Here is a 7,898-nt window from a genome sequence, read left to right as displayed (position 1 = left end):
TGTCAGTTTATTCTAGTGGATCAACAGGAGCCATAAATCTAAATTTAACATTATATTTAATAAAACCCTCCACGTTCCCTGCATTAGAGTCCAGGAAACTGATTTGCTTCATCCCAGTTGCTTTCCCTGCACATCAAGCTAAATATTGTATCTAATCACCTGCTTTGGTGCCTTCCAAACACACACAATTTCAAACCTGCCTCAAGATTGGTCTAGGTGATAAACCTTATTAACCTTTTTATATGAGTTATGTTGATTCTACCTTTTTATACATTATTCTTAATTACCTCTGCTGCTTTGCAATTCATAACTTGGGCCACCTAAAAAAGTACAAGTTATTACTTCATGTAGCTTTGCTCTCATTTCTTTGACAGAGCACACTTTAGGTTCAGAGAACTTCCACGGTCTGATTTTCATGCTTTGCCTCCATGCTTTGTAGTTCTGTGAAGTAAAAACAACACGATAACGCTAAAAGCTTCTTCTGGCAAATGTGAAGGAAGAGGGCTGGGATAGAAATGCACATGGGACAGGGGGTGATGGGCAGGGTTTTCAACTGAATTTCTACCAACAGTTTTGAAATCATGCTATCAAACGTACGTAGTTCAAATTGTGCAGTCACAGCTTTTTACATCATCCAGACTTGGGAGGACAAATATCCACTCAGATGGAGATACTCCTTGATCAGTAGTTATGGATTGCTGAAGACACCATTTCATATAGATCATATAAAGTATGTATTTCTGTACCAGAGGGAGTGTGTTATGACAAATCATATAAATTTACTTTAAAAAAATAAGTCAATATGGTTTGGTAGTCACAATTTCAAATAGTTCCACCTAAAAAGTGGGGAAAATGAAAACTTCTCTGCTGGCCCAGTAAATACTGATAGCATTCTGGAAATCCCAAGGATGGAATCATGTTACTCAATTTCATAAATCAAAAATGACATTAGCATTAGGTTAGCTTCTAGTTTTTGGGATATATAAAAATTTCACATGCTCCTTCCACTTGTTGTTCATCAATCTGTCGCTATCCTTCATTCAAGGAAGGCTTAACTCAAGCCTGACTAGTCCTATCTTCTTCTATGACATGATGGTTCCCAAGGCTACTGGTCTAATCCTTCTTTTACATTCTTTCTTTCAAAAGAATATGGCAACATACTTTTATATTTTGAGTAATAGAAAATGTTAGAAGTAAAACTTCCTTCAATCTCCTGAGTTCCTGTGAGATAATCACATTTTTTTTTCTTTAGGGAATGGGAGGCAGGGAGGGGCAGAGGGAGAGGGAGAAAGAGATTCTCAAGCAGACTCTGCACTGAGCGTAGAGCCCATGTGGGGCTTGATCCCATCACCCTGAGATCATGACCTGAACCAAAATCAAGAGTCAGAAGCCCAACCAACTGAGCCCTCCAGGCACCTCTAAGATGGTAAAGAACTGTGTATGCATGTTTTGACATTTGGATTTGCTCCTTTGTGATTTTGTTTTTCTGTTTGGAAGTATGCTTTTGCAATGACCAATTCCCCATCTCAAATTGGGCTAAAACAAATCAAACAACAAAAAGGGGATAAAGTAGCTCACCAGCTAGGAGGAACACTCAGAAAACTGGGAGAATGACAGGGATGTGAGTCTTACAAGCTACATCCTCATGTCAAGAAAGTAGGTTCTGTTGTCACAAGAAGTTTGATGAAGGATAAATATTTTGGATAGCCCAAAATAATAGTCACCACAGTCAATGACATTTGTCTGTTTATTGTCTTGAATTTCTGTGGCAATGAGAGACTGCACTAAACATTCCACAGCAGCACCCACCAAATGTTGCTTATATATGTTTACCCTTCTCACTCTGTCCTTGGGAAGGTAAACTGATTCTAACAGTACGGCCTGAACTCTGGCAGTACAGATGTAATGCCACCATCCTCATTCCTCCTCCATGGAACTGGAAAGAGGGAGAGCTTAAACTTGAACAGTATAGTTTCTAGTTATTTAATTCAAGCCTCTTTTCCTTGAAGTCAAAATTACGATCTTTTTGAGTTGCTGTCCTCCATTTCTTTTGTATCTTACTCAGGATACAAAGTTATCACCTGTTCCTAGATGCCCCCAATCTAGATGGGGTGCTTATTCATTGTTTTCCGTTAAGCCCCCTACAACCTAGTCCTCACATTGCCAGGACTCCAATGACCTATATTCTTGTCATTCACTGCCACTACTGTCATCTCCTTAAGAGCATGGGAACTTGGATACCCTCAGCATTGTGCAACATACAAGAGGTTCTCACTCAACATGTGTTGAAAAAATGAATGAAAATGTAAAATTAGAAAGTTAGACGGGATGGCTTCTCAATTTCTGATTCTAGTGTTCTGTGGATGACATTGTATCTGTAATGTCTTAGCCTAGCCAAAATACACAGACTAGTCTCTGAGGATTATACAGGTTCAGGTTTGGGTGACCAAGGTGATATTCTTGGTTACATTAGTTTGTGCTATGCTGCCATTACTTCCTCCTCTGAAGATAATGTAATCTATGGAAAGAAGCCTAAAATGTAGAAACAGACAGCTCTGATTCTACTACTTAATAGACATGTGAGCTTGTGTAATTAATCTCCTTAGCATCTTTAAAAATCAGACTAATGAATCAAAATAAAAAGATAAAAGAACACAATGATGCCACCCAGGAATGTTAGGATCTAAAACAGCTGAGCACAGTCTTGGCAAATGGTAGGGATTCAATAAATTATTTAGTAAATGAACGAATCAAGTACATGGCCATTATACAGTCACTGCTTAATAAAAGGCAAGCCAACTAGATATTCTGAATTAGATTGCAAAGTATCTATTGGAGGTGAATGGGACGAACGGTATCAGAATCATTATTGAGCTAAGACCATATTTTGCCTATCTTCTATTGAAAGCTACATAAAGCCACCAATCCTTATTCTTATTCTCTGTAATGAGGTAATGTAGGAATCCATTTGGTCTCATCTAAAGTCAGAATATGTATAGTGAAATTCACATACTTCAGTTTTTAGCACCTTAGTACATTGAGCTTTATTTGATCTGTACTGCTTTATCAATTGTTGTACTATTTTTCTGGGATTTACTTGGAGAAAGATCAGCTAGGTCTCTGTTTCTAGCTGTTGTGCAGTTCTCAGTGGAAATGGCATACTCAGGGGGCTCCAAGACAGCGCAGACTTCAAGGAAACAAAAAGAGAATGTGCATTTGAGATCAGAATGAGGAATACAAGTATTTTTTTTTTAAATTTTACTTATTTATTCATTCATGAGAGATGGAGAGAGAGAGAGAGAGGCAGAGACATAGGCAGAGGGAGAAGCAGGCCCCATGCAGGGAGGACTCGATCCCGGGACTCTGGGATCATGCTCTGAGACAAAGGCAGATGCTCAATCACTGAGCCACCCAGGCATCCCAGGAATGCAAGTATTATGTATGGAATACAAATTAAATTTCTTTCTTTCCTATACTATCAATTTAGGTTATTGGGCTTATAAAACATGTACCAAACACTATTCAGAAAGAGAGTCAAAGAATGTGGGATGGCACAATCCCAGATTTTGGGAAGAACTGGGTCTTTATTTACCCTTCTACAACTCATCTCTTTGGGATCATTATTTCTCCTTTGAATATAATAATATTTATTTTTAAAATGGAAAAATATGGTACAAAGAGGGGGAATCACACTTAATGAGTTAAATTTTCTAGCAAACTTTGCCTTGAATAAGTTAAGAGGAAAGATATTTGTATTAAAGATGGGCTTCACCACTTGACTAGTAGTCAGGAGACTTGTCTCAGACATAGCCAGCTGTGTGACTGAAAGCAAGTTACTTGACCTCCCTGGGCTTCAAATTCCTCCTTATATAATCATATCACTGAACCATATTACTGTGAAGCTCCCAAAAGGATCCAGAATCTCATTCCCACTATATACACACAAGCACACGAATTCAGCAACCAGAGGAACTCTACATGTATTAGTTTTTTTAAGAGATTTAATGTAGGGACTTCAATGAAAAGAAACTATACAATGCAATGGTTAAAGGAAGGGCTTGGAATCAGATTGGCAAAATTTGAATGTCCATTCCACCACTGGCCAGCTGTGTGAAGTTATATAAGCCTCATTTCCACATCTGTATAGTAAATATTATTATTAGTAGTACATTTTTATTATTACTTATATTTATTAATATGTGTTATTATACATTATTTTAACATTATTTTATGTATTTTAACAGTATATTTATTATTTGTATTATGTATTATTTATGTATTGTTTTAACATGTATTATTTTATGTATTATTTTAAGAATATATGTATTATTTTAACAATATTCACCTTATAGGGATGTCTTAGGTGTTAGACGTAATACAAAGTGCTTGCCATCGTAGCTGGCACACAAAGTCTACTTATTATTATTACATGTGGGGAAAGAATTCTGAAGCCTAAGAATTATTTTAAAATTCAATGGACTAAATGATCTTTAAAATGCCTTCCACAGCCCCGGTGGTGCAGTGGTTTAGCGCCACCTGCAGCCAAGGGCGTGATCCTGGAGACCCGGGATCGAGTCCCACATCGGGCTCCCTGCATGGTGCCTGCTTCTTCCTCTGCCTGTGTCTCTGCCTCTCTCTCTAGCTGTGTCTCTATGAATAAATAAATTAAAAATAAATAAATAAAGTTAAAATGCCTTCCAGTTCTAAAATTGCTTCTTCTAAAAAAGTACCCTTGTGAGATAGCAGGAAGGAGCCATCAGTAGAGGGGATTTCTCAGATTGCACATCTTCAAATGTAGCTTGTCATACATGGAGATTATATACATATATTCAAGCTTATTGAGATAAATTTATATATATTAAAGTTTACCCCTTTTTGGTGTACAATTCTATGAATTTTGACAAACACATACAATCACATAGCTACCACTGCAATCAAGATACAGTTCTATCACCCCCAAAAGTATCCTGGTGCCTCCTTATAATCAGTTTTCTCACCTCATCTAGCTCCTGGAAACCACTGATCTGTTTTTGGTCTCTGTAGTTTTGCCTTTTCTAGACAGTCATACAAATGACACAGTATACAGCCTTTTGAGTCTGGTTTCTTTTACTTCATTACATTCAAGAGTCTTCCATGGTTTTGCATGTTCTAGTGCTTCACTCCTTCTTATTTTTGAGTAGTGTCCCATTGTATAGCTACACCACAACTTGTTTATCTATTAACTGGTGATAAATGATGAAAAAAATCACAATAAACTCCAGAGTAGATATAGGTTTAAGCATCTTGGAATGAGATTTATGTTAGATGCATTTTAAATTTTATTAGATACTAGCAAATTTAGTTTTCCAAAGTAGCTGGACTATCTTATAGTTATCAGAAATTTAGGAGAGTTCCAGAGAGTTCCTTTATTAGTTTTCTATGGCTGTTACAACAAAGTACCACAAACTTGGTGGCTTTAAATGACACAGATTTATTATCTGATAGCTCCGGAGGTCAGATATTAAAATGGATCTCACTGAGCTAAAACCAAGGTGTTGACAGGCTGTGTTCCTTTATGGAGGCTGTAGGGGAGAATCTGTTTCCTCGACTTAACCAACTTTGATTGGCTGCCCACATTCCTTAGCCTTTGACCCTCTCCTATCTCAAAGCCAGCAGTGGCTGGTCACACAGTTTTCTTCTATAGAATCACTCTGATGCTTTCTTCTGCCTCCCCTTTCCACATTTCAAGGATCCTTGTGGCTAAAATGAATACTTGGATAGTTCAAAATAATGTTAAAGTCAGTTGATTAGTAAATCGATTTCCATTTGCATCTTTAGCTCCCCCTTGCTTTGGGACATAAAATATTCACAGGTAGCGGACATTAGAATGGCCATCTTTTGGTGGGGTGGGAGAGAGGTCTCAGCATGTTTCTGCCTACCAGTCTGCAACCTTTCAAGCATATAATATTGTAAATTACTTTTAAAAAACCAAGTTATTTTAGTGGCTATATAGAAGCTAATTGTGATTTTTATTTTTATTTTTTATTTTTATTTTTTTAATTGTGATTTTTAAATTGTATTTTCCTAATGACAAATAATGTTGAACATCTTTTCATGCATTTTTTTTTTTGCCATCATATGTCTTCTGTGGTGAAGTGTTTGTTCAAATCTTCTGCCCACTTAAAAACTTGGGTCATTGTTTTCCTATTATAGAATTTGAGAATTCTTTATATATTATTGATTGTAGCCTTTTATCAGATAGGCATTTGGCAAATATCTTTTCCCAGTGTATGGCTTTTCTTTTCATTTTCTTTAGCAGTGTTTTTAAAAGAGATTTTATTTTAATGACATGTAATAAATCACCCTTTTTCTTTAATGAAGCATGCTTTTTTTTTTTTTTTCCTAAGAAATCTTTATCTTACCCAAGGTCACAAACATTTTCTTCTAAGTTTTCTTCTAGAAATTTTGTAGCTTTAGGTTTTACATTTGGATCAATGATCCATTTTGTATTGAAATTTTAAAAAGTATTGGTTCAGATTTATTGTTTTGAACAGGATGCCCAGTTGTTCCAGTACGATTTCTTAAAAAGAAGAAATCTAATTTTCACCTTCATATGTTTCTTTTACTTAAAGAATATTGAAGGAAAGCTTTTCAACATTGATTTTTTTATTACTTCAAAACTTTTCAGTTGTTTTTGATTTTTTATTATCTATGTGCTAATGATAACACACTCTTGAAACTGAAACATCCATTTATTATAGACCAAGTTAGACACATACCAAGTTGGTCAATATGCATCCCCAGATTTATGGTGAATAATTGATTTCTCACTGTCATCAGTAGGACCTAAATAATTTGATTATGTATTTAGCTTGTAATGGATACTCATTAGCAGAATTCTATTTCATGCTTCTTTGTACCTGCAAACAATTTCTTCTTGTTTAAAGGATTGTTCCATTTGGTCTGCCTGATACAGTTTTTCTCAATAACACTGTATTGATGACCATCACTCAATCTCACTTAGAAAGTATGATGAACTCTTAAACTCCCCTTTTCCACGTGGTCTGACCACTTTGACCTCCTGTCATCTTCACTGGCACAAGAGCCTTAGAGTCCCATAATTGCTCTTGAGAACAGAGCTTTGGGGAAGTTACTTATGTCAAGAATAAAAGCATGGGAGGCCCATGGAGCAGATATCCTTGAAATCACATCTGTGTGCATATAATAAACTTATGACATTTACTTTTCATAATTATTGAGTTTAAGCATTGTGCTCTATCAATGCAGAGTGGATGGAGGAAAGATTTCAAATGCCTACTGATTTGGAAATCATTTGAAATAGCCTTTTATGATAAGGAACCAATGATGATTGGCTCAGAACCAAATATCATTGACTGATTATAATACAGATTATTTGTTTTAAATATGAAATCATAAATCTGGGGGTGCCTGGGTGACTCAATTTTGATTTTGGCTCAGGTCATGATCTCAGGGTCCTGGAATAGAGCCCTGCATGGGGCTTTGCACTCAGCAGGGAGACTGCTTGAGGATTCTCTCTCTGCCTCCCACTCTGCCTCTCCCCATGCTGTGTTCTCTCTCTCTCTCTCAAATAAATCTCAAAAAAAAAAAAAAGGAAGAAATCACAAAGTTCTCAAATCAGATTGAAGTTTCATTTGGGTGATGGATATGAACATTGATTTAGTCAATGGAGCTGTGACTGGCTGCTCTTTTTTTCTCCCTTAGTTACAGGTTTCACTTATCCACAGTCCTTCAGAGCAGAGAACATCAAGGATGTAATGTCTCAAGGTTAGTCCTCTGAGATACTTTATTAACTATCTGAAGAGCTACAGATCTCAGATTTCTGATAGGAAAAGTAGCAAGGAAATGACCTGCAGAAACTGTAAAAATGTTTGGTGGCA

Source organism: Canis lupus, chromosome 20 (genome assembly GCF_003254725.2).
Source record: "Canis lupus dingo isolate Sandy chromosome 20, ASM325472v2, whole genome shotgun sequence".
NCBI lineage: Eukaryota > Metazoa > Chordata > Mammalia > Carnivora > Canidae > Canis > Canis lupus.
This window is presented reverse-complemented; position numbering follows the sequence as displayed.